Genomic DNA, 22444 nt, shown 5'->3' with positions numbered 1-22444 from the left:
AGGGCTGCTGTGTGCCCAGCATCCTATAGTGAGGGCAGCATTTCTCTTTAAAAAATACCACACTGTGTTGGGCATTCCTTTTCAACACCTTACTGGGGCACAGAGACCATAATCAATACTCAGGTACTTTAAGCTCATAGAACCCAGGTCTCTATCCCATTTCCTTAGCATGTTGCAGCTCCTGAGAGAAATCGGTTAGGATTCCACTAAACCCCAGGAGTGGTGATGCCCTGTAACAGGTGCTGGGATTGGGGAGTTACAAGTACTGACAGTGTTTTAAAGGACTTGGCCTAATCACAGTCACTATTACTCTACTCCCACTGATGACTTCTGAGTGTATTTTCTTCTATTATAAATACACAATGAATTGTAGGGGAAGCCGTTTTCTTCTACTCTCTCAGGGTTTCCAGCCTGGCCTGATAAATAAATTGACACATGATAGAAGAAGAGGAATGAGAAAAAGCATATAAACTTACACAGTTTTATGTGACACAAGAGCCCTCATAAAGAAATTAAAGCTAAAAGAAGTACAAAACCCAAATGCTATTATTCCAGGATGAATAAAAAGAGGCAGCTGTAGAAAAACTGTGGGGAAGGTAGAGAGAGATAATTATTTTAACAAGGTTATTTCTACCAAATTCTCTTGGCTATGACTCCCTGTGGAATAATGCTTCTTTTCCCCTGGTGGATAGAGGCTATCTTTCACATGAGAATTTTTATGTCTTGTCTTCAAAAAGACAAAAAGAGATTAGAAAGCTTTGTTTAGGCTGGGCACAGTGGCACATGTCTATAATCTCAGCACTTGGGGGCTCTGGGAGGAAGATCACTGTCAACCTGGGACACATAATGAATTCTAGGCCAACCTGGATTGTAGAGTGAGAAGTTGTCTCAAAAAATGCATAAACACATAAATAAACAAACAAACAAACCAACAAACAAGGTTAGGACCATAGCTCAGTATAAAGCACCTGCCTAGCATACACAAGGCCCTGGGCTCAAACCCCAGTAAAAATAAAAAATAAAATAACCTTCTTTATTAAAGCAGAATAAAGTTGAAGAAGCCAGCATGCCAGCAGCCTATTCTGGGGTGGCGTGCTCTTTCCCAGTCAGTCTGGAAGCCCTTGCTATGGATGGCATGCCAGGTACCACCCTGAGCACTTTACCTGTGTGGGTCATTCCCTCACCTCAGTGACCTACAGGAGAGCAAGTCACTGCATGACTGAGGAATAAATGGAATCGGAGTAAGTGAGGTGGTCCCCAGTAGCCCCCAACTGGCTTCCCAAGAAGGTTTGGCTCATAGGGCCAGGCTTGCTCTGGGGCACTGCTTAGTTCTTTGCTTTGCCTGGTCTTCAGACCAGGCATTACCAGACATGAGTTTAGTGACAGTGTCAAAACAAGCATCAAGAAAGCCCAAGTTCCTGTCAGGAGTGACTGGTGAGGTTGGAGTGGGTGGATGAAGTAGTCTGTAGATGGGCATTTTAGGAGTCCCATCATCCCAGAAAAGCTCATCAATTTGTGTCAAACGTTTTTACTGTCAGGCATGATGGTACATGTCCATGATCCCAACACTCAAGAGGCTGGAGCAGGAGAGTTGCAAGTTTGAGACCGCTTAGTTGCATAGTAAGACCCTATCTCAAAACCACAGCAGAACAACAATGGCAAAATTTTGGAGAAATTGTAACAACATATTCTTCCTCTTCTAAAAGGAAAAAAAAAAACCCTCAAATGAAAACCTCCTTAATTAGGTGCCTCAGTTTACCTGTGTGGGTCATTCCCTCACCTCAGTGACCTACAGGAGAGCAAGTCACTGCATGACTGAGGAATAAATGGAATCGGAGTAAGTGAGGTGGTCCCCAGTAGCCCCCAACTGGCTTCCCAAGAAGGTTTGGCTCATAGGGCCAGGCTTGCTCTGGGGCACTGCTTAGTTCTTTGCTTTGCCTGGTCTTCAGACCAGGCATTACCAGACATGAGTTTAGTGACAGTGTCAAAACAAGCATCAAGAAAGCCCAAGTTCCTGTCAGGAGTGACTGGTGAGGTTGGAGTGGGTGGATGAAGTAGTCTGTAGATGGGCATTTTAGGAGTCCCATCATCCCAGAAAAGCTCATCAATTTGTGTCAAACGTTTTTACTGTCAGGCATGATGGTACATGTCCATGATCCCAACACTCAAGAGGCTGGAGCAGGAGAGTTGCAAGTTTGAGACCGCTTAGTTGCATAGTAAGACCCTATCTCAAAACCACAGCAGAACAACAATGGCAAAATTTTGGAGAAATTGTAACAACATATTCTTCCTCTTCTAAAAGGAAAAAAAAAAAACCCTCAAATGAAAACCTCCTTAATTAGGTGCCTCAGCTCAGGCTGTTATAACAAAATTCCACAGACTGGATTCCTGAAGGAAAAGACATTTAGCCTCTAAGGTTCTGGAGGCTGGAAGTCTTTTTATGTTATTTTATTTTATTTCTAGAAGTTCAGTTAGGTGTTTTACATTTTCTCATGGCATAGGTGGTGGTACACTGGGGTTGTAGAAGAGTAATAGAAAAATGATGGAAAATCTCTTGGTGCCTGGGAATGGGAAAGCTGTATCAGGGCCTGGATGCCCAGGACCACGTGTGGAGTCAAGACCTTAGCTGGCCATCAAGGGAGGTGGGAAGTCCATTCTTGAAAATCAGTCCTCCTAAGACTAGAAACTGCAAATGACAGAAACCTCCTTTGTCCCCATCATAAGTCTAACACAGAGTCAAAGCCACTGTCATGAACAACTTGGGATCTCAGGGCTATGGGGATGTAGCCACCCGGAGTAAGCTGAAACTGCTGCCTCCATCCTCCAATTTGCTCTGCTATCAGCCCACTACCAAAGGACTGTAGAACCATGGCTCCTGGGCGGGACTATAGCTCCGGATTCAAGGGAAAGGACCACAGCTCTAGTTCATAGCGGGTGACCTCAGTTCCAGGTTAATGTGTGGGGGCTACAGCTCCAATTCACAGGAGGGGACTACAGCTCTGGGTTCATGGGATGGACCCCAGCTCCAGCTCATGGGAGGAGACTATGGCTCCAGCTCATGGAAGGGGACCACAGCTCCAGGACACAGAAGAGGACCACAGCTACAGGTTTATGGGAGGGGGAAGATGGAAGTCTGAAATCAAGGTGCCACATGGGTTTCCTCCTGTTGAGTGGGCCTTAAATTCAGTCACAGTTGTTGGTTACCCAAGGCATTCATACTTTTCTTGTACCCTTGGGCATGTCTTGCCAGGCAGGTCATTATTATAGCTCACAGAGTTCACAGCTAGGTAAAACTATTGATGACTTTTCTCCTCCAGCAGCCTTTAATCACTATGAAAGGTAGCTAGCAAGGAGGATGGTTCCAGATCAGTACCGTCTTGATTTTCCATGTCCTGTGTCCAAAGTGTATGGTGTCTTCAATGACAGGATCTTACCCTCAAGTTCTGGCAGGCAACCAGGAGCAGTATAGTAGGGTGTGTGTGTGTGTGTGTGTGTGTGTGTGTGTGTGTATGTGTGTGTGTGTGTCTGATAAAGCCGAGAGGAGTAAATGGGAGGAGGACCAGGAAGTGGGTAATGAGGGGTAGATATGATCAAAATGGCATTGTATTCATGTATGAAATTCTCAAAAAAAAATTTAGCTTAAAGGGATTCTGGTAAGGACCTTGTATGTGTTCACAGGGCCTTTCCTAGGTCCATGGGGGACGGTAGACACAGAGTAAAGGAGAGATAGAGAGATATAAAGAGAGAGACAGAGACAAAAGAGAGAGGCAGGCAAAGACAGAGCAGACAGCCATTTCTCTTCTTAGTTGAGAGAGAACAGAGACAAAAGAGAGACAGGCAGAGACAGCAGACGGACAGACATCTCTCCTCAGGATCAAAGTCCCTCAGTTAGGCCCATCCTTATGCTCTTGTGTACCTGGTTTCCAAATCTGGTCACATTAAGGGTTTAGGCTTCAGCATATGAATTTGGGGGTGTCATAATCTGTCCATAGAAACAGAGAAGTTTTTTCTCTTAATCCACCTTCTACTGTTTGTGCTTTGGGCTGTGTTTACATAGCAAACAGTTAATAACAGTTGTAATTAGATTGTAAAAGCCGGGGGCAAGCTTGTGTTCTAAATGTGTGATCTACAAACTACCAGTATTGTCTAATTTTTGAATGTCAAGCGATAATGACGAAAGAAACTAATGAGAATGAAATGGACACAATTCACACACCTATAACCCCAGAACTCAGGAGGCTGAGACAGAAGGATCATGAGTTCCAGGCCAGCCTTTGCCATATGGTAAGTTCTGGGCCAGTCTGGGCTACATAGCACCACCCTGCATAGACACACCCCTAAAATAAAAGAAAATAAAAATAATTGGGGTTACTAGTATGTTTAGATTACTTGGCCATTCAAATGGACTTTGAGTATTTTACATGTTAACTTAAAAATAGCATGTGACCAACTTCTGAAACTTGGCTTCTCAAATTTAGATTCTGATTGTCAAATGTTTTGTATAAAAGAAAGGATAGGGTGCCTTATTTAGTTTTAGTAGAGATATGTATTTGAAGTAATCTTCTAATTTAGTTACAGAAAACCAGGGAGAATACTGCTTTAAACAGTTGGATTCTTGGCAGCAGAGCTTAAAATAGAACATTGCTGTTTTTTTTTTTCTGTAGGTCGTAGGTACCTTTATATGACTTGCTCATAGAGAAAAATATATAAGTATAAAAGGGACTGGAGAGATGGCTTAGTGGTTAAGAGCACTGGCTGTTCTTGCAGAGGACCAGAGTTCGATTCCCAGCACCCACATGGCAACTAACAACCATCTGAAACTCTAGTTCCAGGGGATCTGACATCCTCTTCTGACCTCCATGAGCACTACATGACACAGGTATACCTACCTACATGCAGGCAATGTACTCATACACATAAAATAAAAATAATAAACTATTTCAAATAAAAAGTATTTAAAAAAAACTGGCATGGTGTGATGGGAGAAGTTCAGCTTTTTAGAAGTGAATCCTCAATTAATTTAAAGAAGACATTGCCACGTAGCATTCTAAACTTGTCCTGTATCACTTTTCCGTGGGACTAGCATTCCTGCTCTTCTCTGTGACTGTCACTATCCTGGTACCCTTAAGTCTCTTGGCCATATAGCTGCCTTTCCTCTAATGATCATGTGCACTGGCTTGCACCCTATGTCCCATATTTAGAAAGCTCAGTATACTGGATCCTTCTCTCTCATCCCCAAGCATCTGAACATGGTGCTGGAGACTTTCCTTAGGACTCTGACTCCAGTTTCCTGCTTCCCTGAATCCGGCTCTGCCTTTCATCCTCAAGGAATACCTCCAGCAACCCACAGGACATTATGACCCTGCCCTTCTGGTGAATTCCCCCATTCTCCAAATGTGTTGCCTCTTGTTTAATCTTGTAGCATTATTCAAAGCATCTTGTCTATGTGGCTTCCAGTGTCAGCAGAGCCTTACCATCCTCCCTCCCTCACTGCCTTAACCCCCTCAGTCTGTCCTGCTGGTTTCAGAGCCAAATGCTAGTCTTTCTCTGTGTCCATACATTACTCTCCTGTGATTTCCGCCAGACTCAACAGCTTTGATAATGCCTCTGTTTTTCTTTCTTGGGCATCTGGCTGATGTACTTAATGTGTCAGTATGAATGTCTGGTAGACATCTCAAGTTCAACACATAAACAACAGAAGAAGTCTTCAAAAAAGTTAAAAATGAATTAAATTGATTTATTCATAACTATTTGTGGGGTATTATAATTCGATACACCTATGCAGGTGTGATGATCAGATCAGATTATTGTCATTTGGGCCTCCTCAAAAAGTATTGTTTCTCTGTGCTGGGAGCCTACAGGATCCTCTCCTGAGTGATAGCCTGCAGTTGCTCACTGTGCTCCAGAGCACTAGAGTGAAATCCCCTGTGGAAACTACGTTTTGAGTCTTCTTACCCGTCCTTTCTCTTCGCTCAAGTTTCTTTAGTAAGCACTGTTCTCCTTCTGAATGGCCACCTCTTTTAGCTGCCACAGATGAGAATGAACATGTGGTTATTTGTGCCTGACTTTTTTTCACATGGTAACATGTCTTTTAAGTCCACCTGTGTTGTTCCAAATGGCAGAACTATTTCCCTTTTACAGGTGAATAATATTCAGTTAACGTTTATGCTGCTTTTTTTCTTGGTCCATTCATGTGCTGATAAATGACTCATTGAGTCTGTATCTTCGTGTTATGAACAGTGATTCAGGAAACATGGGAATGCACGCACAAAGCAGAAGAATCTTGATTCTACCCGGAGTCTTTCTCTCCACTCTGCCTCATCTCAGTTGCCATTTTCTCAGTTGCCCAGAACTTCATGTGGCCACGTCTGTGGGGAATCTTCTTGATGGGTGATGTTGGAGAGCCCAGCCCACTGTGGGCGGTGCCACCCCTGGGCAGGTGGGCCTATGTTGCATAAGAAAGCAGGCTCAGCAGGGGCCTGGGAGCAAGTCAGTAAGCAGTGATCCTCCATGGCCTGTGTTCCAGCTCCTGCTTCCAGGTTCCTGCCCTGAGTTGCTACTTTGGGCTCCCTGTGACCTAGGAGATGTAAGACAAATAAACCCTTTCCTCCCCAAGTTAGTAGTGGTCAAAGTATTTTGTCACAGCAATGAAGAAACTAGAACAGCTCCCTTCCCTTCTCTTAGCAGGGTTCATCAGCAAGACCTGTTAGCTGTTAGCTCCACTTATACCATGTACCCAGAACATAATCATTTCTCACCTTGGCCCCTACTTCCCTGACCCATAACAATCTACTCCAGGGCAACTGAAATGCCACTTTCCTCCATTCCTGCCTCTGCGGCTGTATGCCACCCTGGTCCTCTCCTGCCTCTGCAGCTGTGTGCCACCTCTTGGCCACAGTGAACTTTGGCAAACCTAGATCACATTATGTCACTCCCAAGTTCAAAATTCTCTCAAAACTTCTAGTCTTGCTTTGAATATGAACCCAGACTTCTCTCACATGGACCTGTATCATTCCTCCCTTGCAGAGCTCCTAAAACCAGCAATCCTGGCAGAGAATTCAAATAAAAATGTATCTATATACACTTTGTAAGTTATTTATTCATTCAAGCAGTATTTATTGAGTGACTCCTAATTATCAGTGCCATTCCACATCAGTGAGCAAATATGACCTCTATCTTCATGGAGCTGATGCTCGGATGAAGGTATATAGAAATAAAATGAAAATGTAATATTGCATGTTAGGGTTTTGTCTTAGTGTGTTTTCTGTTGCTATAATAAAATATCTCCCCAAGACTAGGTCATTTATGAAAAATAGAGGTTTATTTCACTCATGGTTCTAGAGGCTGGGAAGTCCAGAACGTTCTGTCACAATCTGCTTGGCATTTGGTGAGGGCCTCCTTGCTGCATCTTCATGTGCACAGGACACCACATGGCAACACAGCAAGCTTGCTAGATCTTCTTACAAAGCCACTAAAGCCTCCATGAGCTGCCACCTTTGTGATTTCATCTAAGCCTTATTATCTCCCAAAAGTCCCACCTTTAAATACCATTTAACATTTGAATTTGGGGACTAAGTTTTCAACACAAGAAGTTGTGAGGACTCATTCAAACCACAGTAAAGATGATGCATGCCAAGGGAGAAGGTAAAATGTAATGCACAGGCCAAGAGAACAATGCAAGGAAAGGTGGTCATCGTGGTTCGATTTGATTTTTCTCATGTCTGTGTTGCTGGGGATCAAACCCAATGTCTCATATGTGCCAGGTAAGCACTCTACATAGCCATATACCACCCTGGTTGCCATTTTAAATAAGATGCCAACAGCAAAAGACATGGAGCAGATGACACTTGAGCCAAGCCAGGAAAAGAAGAGGTGAAGAAGCCAGTTGTGTGGATCCTGGACTAGTCCATGCAAAGTCCCTGAGTGGAGCTAACAGCTCTGAGAGCAGCCTGGGGCTCCCAGCTGGAAAGGAACAGGAGAGAAGTTGTAGGCCCTTCCAAGTCATCTTAAGGCTCTTGCCTTTTGTTATTGTGTCATGGAGAGCTGTTGGAAAGTATTACGTAGAGTGTCACTGTTTGACTTAATTTTTTAAAAGAACTGCTTTGGCTACTGAGATAGGAGTCCATAGTAGGTGAGGTCTGGAGAGAAGGGTCTGGTAAGGAGACAGTAACTGTGATGGTTAATGTTCTGTGTCTCCATGGTTGGCCCATGGGTTATTTGTCCAAAGTCAAGATGGGTTTTGCTGGTGTGGCTTATTGGACCATTTTCCATTGCTATGACAAACTGCATTGAGCTCACTGTTGTGGAGACTGGAAGACCAAGACAGGGCAGCCCCATTTGTTCAGCTTTGGGCAAAAGCTTCATGGCAGGCAACACCACCATGGCATGAGTGTTTGCAGAAAAGATCATGTGGCAAGACAGGAGCCAGAGAGCAAGGAGGGGGCTTGCATTGCACTTTTATAACAACCCCTGCCAAGAAGCAGCTATGGCTCCAGGGAAACTGTGTTAACTCCCTTCAAGGACCTGTCTCCAGTGATGCAGGCCTCCTGCTAAGCCACACTTCTTAAAGGTTCCACCAGTCCTCAACACCGTTGGCTTAGAGACCAAGCTCCCAACACAGGAGCCCTCAGAGAACTCACACCATATCCAAACCACAGCAACTGGAACATCCTGGAAAGGAAGTAAATATGTCTATGGAATTAGTTTATCAGCCAAGAAAGCAAATGATGTCTTGTTCAGAACATATGATACAAATGTAAAAAAAAAACACAAGGACTATACAGAAATATGGACTTAATGAGGATAATGATAACATTAAAAATGGACATTTTATGCCTTTCATCAGATTAGTAGGAAGCAGCAGGTGCCAAGTTCTCTGTATACTAGGTGGCAGGATAGAGTAGCAGGCCCCATGAAGGAGGACTGTGAGATTTTTGAGTGTCTCAGAGGTCTAGTGTGGGGTGGGTGCAAGATGCCTTTAAGGAGGAGTAAGCCCTTCCAAGTCTGCTAGACGAGTGAACTTTTGTCTTAGCCAGATTTGTTACTATAACAAAATAACTGAGACCATTTAAAGGAAGGAAAATTTTTTTGGCTCACTGTTTCAGAGGTGTCTGTTCATAGTCCTGTGGCCCTGTTAAACTGTAGTTTGTGGTGAGGGAGTATATTATAATAAGGGCATGTGGCTGAGGAAGTTGCTCACCTCAGGGTGGTTAGGAAGAAAAGAGAGAAATGGAACAAGAAGGTGCAGGAGTGTCAGATCCCTTTAAAAGGCATACCCCAGTGACTTTTCCTCCTCTCACAGGTCCTGCATCTTAAAGGTTGCATCATATCCCATAGGCAGGGGACCACACCTTTAGTATGTTGTCATTTGGGGGACATTCCAGACACACATTCTAATGCTTTTGCTCAGGGTAACCTAGGGTTGAGTTATATTTGTGGTCAATGGGCTCAGCTGAAGCTTAAAACCCAGATCCAAATGCTCTTCTGACAATTGTGCCTAATAGAAGCAATTCTTAGTGTGAGTCCTTCTATTATTGGAAGGAAATAAGTGTCATGTTAATTTGGACAATAAATGGTATATAAACAAATAAACATGAAAATAAAGAACATTCCAAGACAAATTGTTCCAAATTGATGAGCCATTCAAATTGCTCAAGGATTCCAAAACTGTTTTTCCTTCTTGTGAGGAGCACCCTATTTACAACAGCTCTCTCTCCGCTTACTGTGAAATGACTTTAAATGGTTGGCAGGAGAAAAGGATGTAATTATATTTGGCAGTCAGGACAGGGTTATAAATATGCCCATTTTGGAGCCATTGTAAGAGCTCTTGTCTCATTCATTTGAAAATCTAATCTAAAGAAGTCTAGCTTTTAATGGACTTCACTTTATCAACTTCCAGTGGAATTAATTTTCACTTACCATCAGCCTGCTAAGGATATTGTTGCGTTAGTATAAAGAAACTGAATGTATCTTTAGACAATTGGAATCTGATCCACCCCGACTCACCAACATCATGACTTACAAAAGAGTAATGAATAGGGACCTCATAGCTCATATCTGAAGGTTAAAAGATAGATGGATGAGTAGCTTGGGCTCCTGATAAATTAGTATTTTTTTGTCTTGGTGTTGGTAATCAAGTGACATTCATTTTTGAACTTTATTATTTGTGTGCACATATGCATACGTGTGTATGTTCATGCCTTGGCACATGTGTGGATGTCAGAGGACATCTTTTAGGAACTGATTTCACCACGGATTCCAGGGATGGAATCCAGATCATCAGACTTGATAGGCAAGTGATCCATCTCTCTGGTTCAAATGAATTTCTTTAGATGGCTTTAAAAAATACTTTATTATTTTTATTTTATGTGTATGAATGTATTACCTGCATGTGTATAAAGTGTACCCGTGTCATGTAATCCAAGGAGGTCAGAAGAGGGCATCAGATTTCTCTGGAACTGGAGTTACAGATGGTTGTTAGCTGCCATGTGAATCCTGAGAACTGAACCCAGGTCCTCTGTAAGAGCAGCTGGTGCACTTAACCACTGAGCCATCTCTCCAGCTCCTGAAGATGGCTTTTTATCAAAGCTCTTTTCCAATTTTGCTCATGTTTTTGGAAAAGACTATTTTTCCCAAGCTCTCATAACAGACATTTGCCGTGTGAGGATGAGGAGGGAATATGTGCACATGCAGAAAAAATTAATAAATGTCAAACAAGGGAACAATAAAGTATATGGCTCAATGTGCAGAACTAAACAAGATCCCAAGGCCTTCACGCATTCCAACTATAAAGCACCCAAGACTGGGTAATTTATAAACCCACTGCTTACATTTCTAGAGACCGAAAAGCCCAGGGTCAAAGCTCCAATAGGTTTGGTGTCTGGGGAAGCTCTCTGCTTCATGAGTGCACCTTTCTTTAATTATTAATTTGTTTAATTTGTGCATGTGCATGTGCCACAATGCATTTGTAGACATCAAAGGACAGCTAGCGGGAATCAGTCCCTCCTCCCACCATGTGGACCTGGCAGATGGAACCCAGGTCTTCAGGCTTGGCGACAAGCACCTTTACCCACTGAACCATCTCAATGGCCCATAGTGGTCTTTTCTTGCTCTGTATTCATACAGTGAAAAAGTAAGGGGAGCTCCCTCAAGCCTCCTTTTTAATCCCAGTCTTGATGATGGAGCCCTAGGACTTAATCACCTCCCCAAACCTTTACCTCTTAATACGTTTACATTGAGTATTAGGTTACAGTGTATGAATTGGGTGGGAGGGGTATTTGGACCACAGCAGTAGTGTTTCCAAATTGCTGCTCTGTGGAGTCACTCAGTGAACTGACGCAACTGGCGCTACTGAGCTGGAGGTAATGTCTGGAGACATACAGACTTATAAAAAAAATTTAAACCACATCCATTTGCTAATTTTTTTTCTGTCAGTGCTGTTACTGTTAATGCTGTAAATTGCAGTAAAATTACAGAAAAGCAGACAGTGCACAGAACAAAGTGCTTTGATTATCTGATATTCCTGTTGCTGAAAAACCTTAAGGACAGAGGAAATGCATTTGTGCTTTAGCAGGGAGACGCTTTATTTGATGAATGAAGCTTCCTTGGGCCTTCAAGGGACTTTCTAAAAACTAACAATGCTTTTTTGAATTCTGTTACATAAAATTACCTTAATTTTTTATTTTTATAACAATTGTTACTTGACTAAGCAAGGACTATGAAGAAAAAATGTTTTTAAATAGCCCATAATCTTACCACAAAAAAGTCCATTGATGTTTGAATACAAAATACAAGTGGCATAGCTAGAAACTTCACTTGTGCTGACAAATGCTAAATTAAAGTTAGACTGTTTGACACTTGTTTTCCAATCCTCTCTAAACCTTCTGTTATGAACAGTGATTTTGTCTCCTTTGAGAAAATACTGGTGATTGTGTATCTGCACATTTGTTTATGTACACATTATTTTGTGATTAAACAGAAGTAGCATATCAGCATCTTCTCCATACCTCGATTGCTATAATAAATTATGGTAGTTGCACATACCAAGATGTAGAGTTTCACTCATTCTTTCTAACAGCAGTGTGAACAGTCATGCCTCAGTATCCTGGGAAGGTGCCCCTGTGATAATGAACTGTTCAAATGCTCACATCCCCTATGAAATATGCCATAGCACTCACATATGACCCCACACACCTCCTCTCATACACTACAAAGCATCTCAAGGTTACTTGTCCTATTGGATATCATGTAAGTGTTAGATAAATAGCATTAATACTGTATTGTGTAGGGAGTCATGACAAGAAATGGCCTATATCTGTTCATTATAGATACACCCATTGGAGGCCTAGCTATATAGATCCTGAATGAGGCAAGAGGGCCAGTGCTCCACTGACGGTTACTGGTGAGAATCTGTGACATGGCTTTGATGATAGCACTGTGTGCTTATCTATATATCACTGCATTACCCATGGACTCAGTGATTAGCACACAGCAAATTCAGGTTTTGCTTTTTGAAACATTTTATTTTTTATGTGTATGAGTGTTTTTCATGCATGTAAATGCCCCGCATGCATTCAGTGCCCATGGAGGTCAGAAGAGGTATGAGATCCCCTGGAACTGGAGTTACAGATGGATGTTAGCTGCCATAGCGGTGCTGGGAACTGAACCTGAGTCCTTTGCAAGAGCGAACAGTGCTCTTAACTGCAGAGCCATCTCTCTAGTCTAATGTTTTTGAGAATTTCATGCATGAGTACTGTATTATATCATTTCCACCCTCCCTTCCCTCTAATTCCTCCCACATCTTATGCACAGAGCACAAGTGTCAATTTATACAGAATTTTTAGTGCATTTTCATTTTGACCAAGCCCTGTTACATGAAGTCAGGTGAGAAATTTTCCATTGGTGACGTCATGTTGTACTCAGAAAGTTTCAGTTTGGAGCATCAGCATTTTGAACTTGAGACTCAAATTAGGGATGCTTCCCTGCCGTAGCCAGAACATCTGTATCAAGCTTGTCGAAGAAGAGCTTTTCTTTCAAATACTTTACTGAACACCATTATATACTTTTCTTCAATTGTTGTGATCATAAAATATTTCCTAAATCTGCCTTAGGTAAACAGTTTCCTGTCTCTAACTTTACACAGTCATGATGTTTGGTCCTTCTTATGTATCTCTAATTTACTTTCATGAATATTGCTTTTCTCTAAATATTTGTTTTCCAATTTTTTCCATCAACTGGCAAATGGATAATGAAATTGGGGTACTTATATATAATGGAATTTTATCCAGCTGTCAGGAACTGTGAAATTTTGAAATTTGCAGGTAAATGGATGGAGCTGGAAGACTATACTGAGTGAGGTATCCCTGGCCCCAAAAGACAAGTGCTGTGTGTTCTGACTCATATGTGGATCTCAGTGTTGAATCTTTCTCTTTTTTCATTTTACAGTCATTTGTAAAGGTTTTGCTTCAGGTTTTTAAATCTATGTTCACAAGACAGTTGACTGTATAGTTTTCCCATGACATAAGATGGTGTCAGAATTCATGCTGCCTTTATAAGATACAACGTGGAAGAGTTCTTTTGTTCTCAAGACAAGTTCAGGTGCACTTGTTTTATTTAGTCCTTAAATTTTTGGTAGAATTTACTGTTGAAGTTATGTGGGTGTGAGACTTTCTTTCATGGTGGTGTTCAATTAAGAGTTAATTTTTTTAACCTAAATGTCTCTCAACTGACGAATGGATAAGGAAAATGTGGTACATTCATACAATGGAATTCTACTTAGAACTAAGAAAAGATGAAATTATGAAATTTTCAGGTAAATGGATGGAGCTAGAAATTGTTATACTAAGTGAAGTAACATAGACTCAGAAAAGCAAGTGAGTTATGTTCTTCCTCATTTGTGGATCTTAGCACCAAGCCCTTATATATGAGTATATATCCTGATGTAACAGCAGGGGCCAGGAAAATGAAAGAAAACAAGGAGGTAAAGGGAAAGAAAGAGCTTGAAAGAGGGGGATAGTAGGGAACAGATGTTAGCAAGGAAGAAATGAGGAAAATAAGGATTTTCAACTAGGAAGGGAAGAGGGACGGTCATAGAAGGAACCATGGGGGTAAAGGGGAAGAAGGAACATGAGAGGAGGGATAATAGGAGGCAGGTATTATGAAGAGGAAAGTGGGGGTACTTAAACTGGAGAAGGAAGAGGGTGGTTAGACAAGGAGAAGAAAGGAGAGTTTTAGGTTGTATGAAAAAAACAGAGGTAAATGCATTAATACACTCCCCCCCCCCGAGAGAAGAAGGTTAGAGAGGGAGAGAGAGAGGAGAAATAAATAAAGCTTAGGTGGCATAAAAATTCAGGGGAAAATGTATTAACGCAACCCCCTCCCCCCCAAAGTACACACGCAATATCTGAACATCCGTGCATGTGTATACCTGAAGGCTATATAGCAAGGAGCACAGTGCCAGACAGGAGAAACCTCCCTTTGAGTTATTGGTCAGAGTATTCCAAGAGACTCCTCAAATAACACAGGCTATTGGCACAGCCCTTGATCATCTCCTGGGACTTAAAGATGACACCCTATTGCTGAAGACAGGATGTACTTTGGACATAGGACTTGGAAGCAAGGAGCAGGAACTGACCTGGAAGCCTTCCTGAGGACTAGTTCTTATAGTTCTAGAGGAGGCTATGCAAGCTGCTAAGGGAGAAAATCAATCAGTGATCCAGCCTATCTCTAAAGCCTAATAACCACTATATTGATGTAGTAGTTGTACTGTTATCTAGGGGGTAATCAACAGCTATGTAATTGGACTTAAAGCCCGCTCAATGGGAGGGAACTCTTGAGTGGCACTGTAATATAACAGTATATACATGAATGACTGGAGAGATCATGGATCCTAGAGAAAACCCTATCTCTGTCATATCTCTAGACAAATGAAATTTCTTACAATATACTAAATATGGATCCTTATATTTAACAAATGTACCATACACCACTAATCAAAGAAGCTTCTTTTTGAAACAGATGGAGACTATTACAGGGTTCCACAACTGGTCACACACAGAGAAGATGTCTGAGAGATGCCCAGCCCTAAGTGACACATCTGCAGTAGAACCTCTACACCTAAGGCTCATGAAACATAGAGGAACAGGGGGGAGAGAGAGCATTAGTACATCCCTCAACTCTCACCAGCAAAGCTTCCTTACACAACAGAGTGTGATGCACACAGAAGGCCACAACTGCCTAAGTTTTGGAGAATAAGAGACTGCAGAGTGCGTGTCCCTGGATAGGACTCCAATATTAAACTTCACCCACCCACAGCTCAGGGACCATTTTGTTAAGAGAGGGCAGAAAGATTGTAAGAGCCAGGGTTGGTGCATGAACATAAGGAGACAGGCTTCCAGGCCACTGGAAACTTGTTCATATGAACTTGCAGCAATGCTGACAGCATGCACAAGACCCATGCCGACTCAGTCAGACAAAAATCTAGCATAGGAATGAGGGCGACAGGCAGCAGGCCAGGCCCCAACCCTAGCCTAGGAACTATTGGCAACTGATAACTGCTGGGTGAGAGAAATGAGATCTTCTTTAAGACCTCTAGATAGGCTGATGAGACTCCAGTGGATGAACTTGCCAACCAAAGGACACCTGGGTACAAATGCTTGAGCGGGTTAAGACTTAACATATATGACTGAATGCATGAAATCCAGTGGGACTAAGGGAGGGACATGAGTCTAAATTTGATTAAGAACTATTATATGAAATTTTTAAGTTACAATCTTTTAATCATTAAAATTTTCAAATTCATCTTTTTTTCTCAAATCAGTTTTGATGTTACACTTTTTCTAAGCAACCCTTTGTTATCTAAATTTCCAAATATATTCTTATACATTTGTTGACAGTGTCCTGTCATCTCTTGGAAGTCAGCAGGATGTTGGGTCATATGTCCCATTTCTGATGTTACTTTTCTATGCCTAGTTTGTTCTGGCCAGGCTTACCAGAAACTTAATCAGTTTTCCAAGTTAGCAGTAAACTGTCTTTTGTCTTTATCCACTCTTTTCAATGTATGGTAAAATTTGTTCCTTTATTGTCCTTGTCTGTCATTTCTTCTCCTTTCTCGGAGATGTGATTTGATTTTCTTTTCTAAAGTCTTGAGGTACATTCTTAATTTGTAGCTTTGCTTCTCTCAAAGCTAGATGTTCCTTCTGTACAGCACAGCTTATTATCACATTGGTTTTTCATGTGGTCATTCCATTCAGAAAATAACCTTTTAATATTGGTTTTGATTTCTTCTTTTATTCATAAGTCCTTCAGAAGCACATTACTTTATTCCCAACCATAGATTTTTTTTCCGGTATCTTTTGGTTGTCTGATTCTTATTCCTTATTTTTAAAAACATTTTGTTATTTTTATGTTATGTGTGTGAATGTATTGCTTGCATGTATGTAAGTGCACCTGTGTTGTGTATTGCCCACTGAGATCAGAAGAGAGTATATGATCCCCTAGAACTGGAGTTACAGACAGTTGTTAGCTGCTATGTGGGTGCTGGGAACCAAACCTGGGTCCTCTGGAAGAGCAGCCAATGCTCTTAATGCTGAACAATCACTCTAGCCCCTGTGATTCTTGCTTCCTTGTATTGTTGTGAGAAACCATACTTTCCATTTCAAACCTTTAGCATTGTTGAATCTTGCTTTGAGTGTCTCAGTTGTGGTCAGTTTTTATGAATTGTCCATGTGTTTAAGAATCATACATGTGTGCTCACTTCAGCAACACATATGCTAAAACTGGAACAATACAAAGAAGGTTAGCATGGCCCTTGTGCCAGGATGACATGCAAATTCATTAAACATTCTATTAAAAATTAAGAATCATACATGTTTTGTTACTGAATTCTTCCAGTGTTTCATCATTAAATTTGAACCCCAAAACACTACAGTTGTGTCACTAATCTTTAGAAGTTTTTTTTTGTTTTTCTCTTCATTTCCATCTTTTTCTTTATACTGTGCTGAAGAACCTGGGCCTTTGATCTGTAGTCCCTGCTTGCCTTCCTGCATTACCTAATTTATATGCAGCCAACAGTATTCCCCTGTCCTGCATATTTCTTGAAATAACCAACAGGATTTAGAAGCCTGATCAAAATCAAGTGTTTTTCTCTTTGGTAGCTGCTTAGCTTCATAAGGAGTTATAACAAGCCTAGTCATCTCTCTCTGTGATGTTAGCAACTTTTAATGTGGAATGCCTAGATTCATGAATACATTGGAGGTTGATAATGGTAATACTATAATTCTTCAGTGCCTTCATCATTTGTTAGTTTGGATCATACTGAAATGGTACTGCTTATCTATTATTGGGCTGTTTTGCCGTTTGTTTACCAGTCCTCAAGACAATAAGCTGCAGCATCCTCTGCAAGTGGCCAATAAACGCTTTGTGAAACTCATTGTCTCATAAACTGAAATACATTTAGGATGTTTTAATCCCACACAATTATTCTCTTTAAAGTATGCAGTATACTCATTTTGGCCAGTAGAAGCTTGCCATTTGTGTGTTCTTGAGTTGACTTTCATCATTTGATATTTCTTCTCTGAATGCATCTGTTAAGTTCTGGTGGTATGTTGGACATGGTGCACGTGACTCTTTGAGGGCCTGTGTTTTACGGGTTTTCTCTAGGCTGAATTTTGTTCTTGCATACATGTAGTTTGTTCATTTATTGATGGACCAGCTTGATGCTTTTTTAATACTAAGTATGCACCCCCATTTTATGTTAATAACTTACATTATTTTACTAATTCCTAACTAAAATCTAAAGAGCATAACCTACTGGTATTTAAAAATTAAAAGCAACGAAATCTATTTCATTTACTCTTACCTTTCTGACATTTTTGTTTTGGTTTCTGGCTCCATGTAAAAATAAGTTCTAGTATTAGGGCAAGAGATGGTTAGGATATTGTTATTCCAAACAATTTTAAACCATGTTAACAAAATAGAAAATAGCTAAATATTTACATGACAAAATATTTTCCTATTGTTTTGAACTTTGTAAAAGGCTCTGTTTCCATTGTTCCCCTTTCCCCCTTTTAAAAAATTGAACCTAGGCCTACCTCAAGCATTGTGTCATATTTTGAATCCTAGTGATGATTGCCTGTTAGGTTACATGCAGTTTGTTTTTAAAAAGTATTATCTTTATATTTCTTTATGTGTGTCTTCATTTGCAGTGCTAGAGATCAATCCTAGAGCCTTATACATGTTAGTCAAGAGCTCTGTTACTGAGCTAAATCCTAGTTCTTGCTTCTTTTTTTAGAACTCTATTCTTTGACAATTTCATACATGTATACAATGCATCTTGATCATATTCAACTTAAGTCCTCTCCCTCTAGACCCTTTCCCCCTGAACTTCCCTTCCATATCTTCCTTTTATTTTTAAAGACAACTCATTCTAGTTAGTGCTTCCTGAATGCACACAGGTGTGGGCTCATCCACCTGAGCCTGGGCAATATATAAGCAGCCATACCACTGAAGAAAACTGACTCTCTCTTCCCTAGAAGCCATCAATTGCCAATAGCTCTTAAGCTATGGATGGAGCTGGAATGCTGACTGGCTTAAGAAAACTGACTCCCTCCCCCCCAGAAGCCGTCAATTGCCAGTAGCTCTTAAGCTGTGGATGGAGCTGGAATGCTGACTGGCTTGATCTTGTGCAGGCCTTTTGCAGGTAACCACAAATGTCATGAGTTCATGAGTGCCATGGCCTTGTATCCAGAAGACATTTCACGACACTCCTCCACATCCTTACACTCCTATATTCTTTATACCTTCTCTGCCATAGTGTTCCCTGAGCCTTGGAAGGTGGGGGGGTGATATAAATGTCCCATTTAGGACTGAGCATGCAGCAGTCACTTATTCTCAGCACTCTGTTGACCTATGAGTCTTTGCATTGATTGCTGCCCACTGCAAAGAGAAGCTTCTCTGAACAAACTTGAGAGCAACACTAATCTATGAGTACAAACACAGATATTTGGAAGGCAGTTTGACAACATTTCTATTTAGCAAATCAGTGTAATAGAATCCTTAGTATGGCCTATGACATTACCAGCCATGGGCTTCATTTTAATTTTAATTTTTTATTTTATGTGTATGAGTGTATTGCCTGCATGCATGTAAGTGCACCCATGTCATACAGTGCCTGTGGAGGTCAGAAGAGGGTGCTGGATCCCAACTGGAGTTACAGATGTTTTTAGTTGTCACTTGGGTGCTGGGAATCAAATCTGAGTCCTCTGCAAGAACATCCAGTGCTCTTAACTGCTGAGCCATCTCTCTAGCCCCAGCAGCCATGGGCTTTTGATTAGGTTTACAGTACCAGGCATGAATTCTTTCCTCTGGAGCAAGCCTCAAATCTAATCAGGAAGTTGATGGTTACCCCCATAACAGTAATGCCACTATTGTAACAGTAAACACATATTACATGGCAGGTCAGTATTGATGCTTGTCCACAGTTTGGGAAGTCCATTGATGGTGTTTCTCCCCCACTGACCTTCATAGCACCTTCTGATACTATGAAAATTATCCACCAGAGAGGATGCTTCCATGTCAGTTCTATGTCATCAGCAATAGGATCTTATCATGTAGCCATGATAGGCAACCAAGTATCTCTTATTTCAGTTTTTAATCCATAGATAACAATTATATATGCTTATGGGGTATACTGTGACATTTCAATACATTGTATACAGTGTATAATCCTTGGAACGAGTAACTGGCCTATCAACTCAAACACTTATCATTTTGGGGTAAGTTGAGAATATTCAAAATCCTCTCTCCTGGCTTTGCAAAATATATAATTAATTTTTGTCAGTAGCAGTTACCCTACTGTGCAATAAAACATTAGAAGTTGCTTCTCCAACCCAACTGCACCTGTGCACCCATTGTCCATTCTACCTCTGCTCCCTCCCTTGTCTCTTTTCAGCATCTGGTAACCATTAGTCTGCATTCTATTTCTACAAGATCAGGTGTTTTAGCTTCCATACACAAGTGAGAAACTGAGGTATTATCTTCATTTATCTTACACAACTCACTTAGCACAATGTGTTCCAGTCTCATCCATGTTGCTGGCTATGAAAGGGTTTTGTCTTCTTATGATTGATTGCGTATATATAGTGTCACATTTTCTTTAACCACTCATCTGTTGATGGAAATCTGTGTTGATCCCATATCTTTACCACTGTAAACAATGCTATCATAAGAATATGCAGAAGCCTATGCATTTTGGCATAGGAATTTCCTTTCCTTTGGATAGATACTCAGTGGTGGGGTTGCTGGATCAAAGGGTAGTTGGTTTCTAGTTTTTGAGGAACATCCATCCTGTTTCCGTAACGACTGTATTAATTTATATCCCTACCATTCACGTATTAGAGTTCCACTTTCTCTGCAGTCTCATCATTTTAACTAGATGTGATGGTATCTCTCACTGTGATTTTGATTTTGATTTCCCTGGTGATTATTGGTGGTGAGCAAGTTTCCAGGTGCTGACTGACCCTTTACATATATTTTCGTGGGCATTTTCTGTTTAGATCAATTGCCTATTTTAGTCAGATGATTATAATTATTGTAATTATTATGTTGTTAGTTTCACGTATACTCTGCATATAAAGCCCTTTTCTTATGAGTAGTTTTCATCCCACTGAAAGTAAGCTCTTTCTTTATGGATTATTTTCTTCACTGTATAGCAGCTTTTAAATTTGGTCTAATCACATTTGTCAGTTTTGCTTCTGTGGCCTCTGGTTTGGGGGACTTTATAGCTTTGATGTGATTTTTTTCTCAATGGGTTCATTTCAAAAACCTCTTTCCTGGCCATCAGGCTTTATCTGTGATCCCAGTGATTTCCAGGGTTGAATTTGTTTTTAAGATTTATTATGATGGGTTTAAGGCATGGGTTGGAAGACACTATAAATGGCCAGGATTTGGGAGTCACTCATGGTGTCTGTTATATATATTTCTTCACTGAAATGTAAAAGTTATTCTTAGCTACAGGTTGTTCAACAATAGGCTGACAGATCACATTCAGCCCATCTGCTGTAGTTTGCCAGCCATAATCCACAGTCACCCTTTCTCCAGGGATCAGGTGATCTCCCTTAAGGCATGGATTTCTGGGTGGTTGGCTGAGGGCCCAGAGCACACAGTGCAGTTTCTCTATGACTGGAATTCCTCCTTCATTACTCTGCTCTGGAATGTGTTCTATCCACAGCCCTCCCAGCTGTTTTCCTGCCAGACCATGGCTCTCACTTGACACATATGCAGCTGTGGTTTGGACAAGTAATTATGAACTCCACGAAAATTCTCAGGGCTTCCCCATGAGTGTTCTTCACTCTGATGTGTGTCTCTGCAAAGTCTTTTCCTATTAACAGCTTTACTCTGTGGCCCAGCTCACCAGGCCAGTGCGAGGTATGCGCTGCATGGGACCACCTCCTTCCATCATATCCTGAAATGTGTTTTCTGAGCCCAGCAGAAAACAAAGGTGCCATGGAACTCATGCATCAATTTTCCTACTCTCAGGGATTGCACATCTGTCATGACCTTTCCGATATCCGAAGGGACCTGCCTTGCTTATTTTGCCCAGTGTTTACAATGGAAGATTAATTCACTCCATCATGGTGGGAAGCAGTATTTAACAAGACTTTAAAAATAGTGATTTCTTTACATTTATTAGTTATTATTGATGAGAAATATATGATTAGATTATAAAAAAAATTAAACCACTGTGTCCATGTGTCCTCCCCCACTGCCTTTTATATTTTGAGACATGGTCTCATGTAGCCCAGGCTACCCTAGAACTCACTATCTCACTATATAACTAGGGCTGATCTTAATGATCCTCCTGCCTCTACCTCTCACGTGTTAGGAATACAAGAGTGTACCGTAGTGTATGCGCAGGTATATGTGTGTGAAAGTTTTGCTGGAAACTGATCCTAGGGCTTTACATATGCTAGGCAAGCACTCTACTGTAGATGCCCTGCTTGACCAGTGCTGAGAAACTGAGATTAGACCCGGGATCCCCTGACTTTGCCACTCAGGAGCCCTTTTACTACCCTCCTGAGAGCTTTTATTGGAAGCTCAGTGTTTGAAGTTCAGAGTTTACATATGATAAAGCACTCAAGCAGTGTAAAACACATAGGAATTTTCCCATTATTATAGTTAGAAAATAGCCCAGTTGTTATTTTAATTGGGATTACTGGGGCTGGAGAGGTTGCTCAGTGGTTAAGAACACTGGTTGTTCTTGCAGAAGACCCAGGTTCAAATCCCAGCACCCACAAGGCAGCTAACAACTGTCCATAACTCCAGTTCCAGGGGATCCAACAGCCTCTTCTGTCCTCCTTGGGCATTGCACAACATGGGTGCACTTACCTACACACAGACAATACACGCATACATATAAAATAAAAATAATAAAAATATTTAATTGGGA

The 22444-nt window shown here is 41.2% G+C and overlaps 1 protein-coding gene and 1 non-coding gene across 2 annotated transcripts in view; both read left to right on the top strand.

Annotated features, from left to right (window-relative positions):
• Fam189a1 (family with sequence similarity 189 member A1) overlaps positions 1-22444 on the top strand; it is a 530618-nt gene that overhangs the window by 302627 nt on the left and 205547 nt on the right. The gene's annotated exons all lie outside the window — the stretch shown is intronic.
• Positions 16746-16852, top strand: LOC115067268. The gene has a single exon (XR_003846691.1). It is a non-coding gene; the product is annotated as a U6 spliceosomal RNA (small nuclear RNA).

This window comes from Nannospalax galili, unplaced genomic scaffold (genome assembly GCF_000622305.1).
Source record: "Nannospalax galili isolate Female #2095 unplaced genomic scaffold, S.galili_v1.0 scaffold685, whole genome shotgun sequence".
In the NCBI taxonomy this organism is placed as follows: domain Eukaryota; kingdom Metazoa; phylum Chordata; class Mammalia; order Rodentia; family Spalacidae; genus Nannospalax; species Nannospalax galili.
This window is presented reverse-complemented; position numbering and strand designations above follow the sequence as displayed.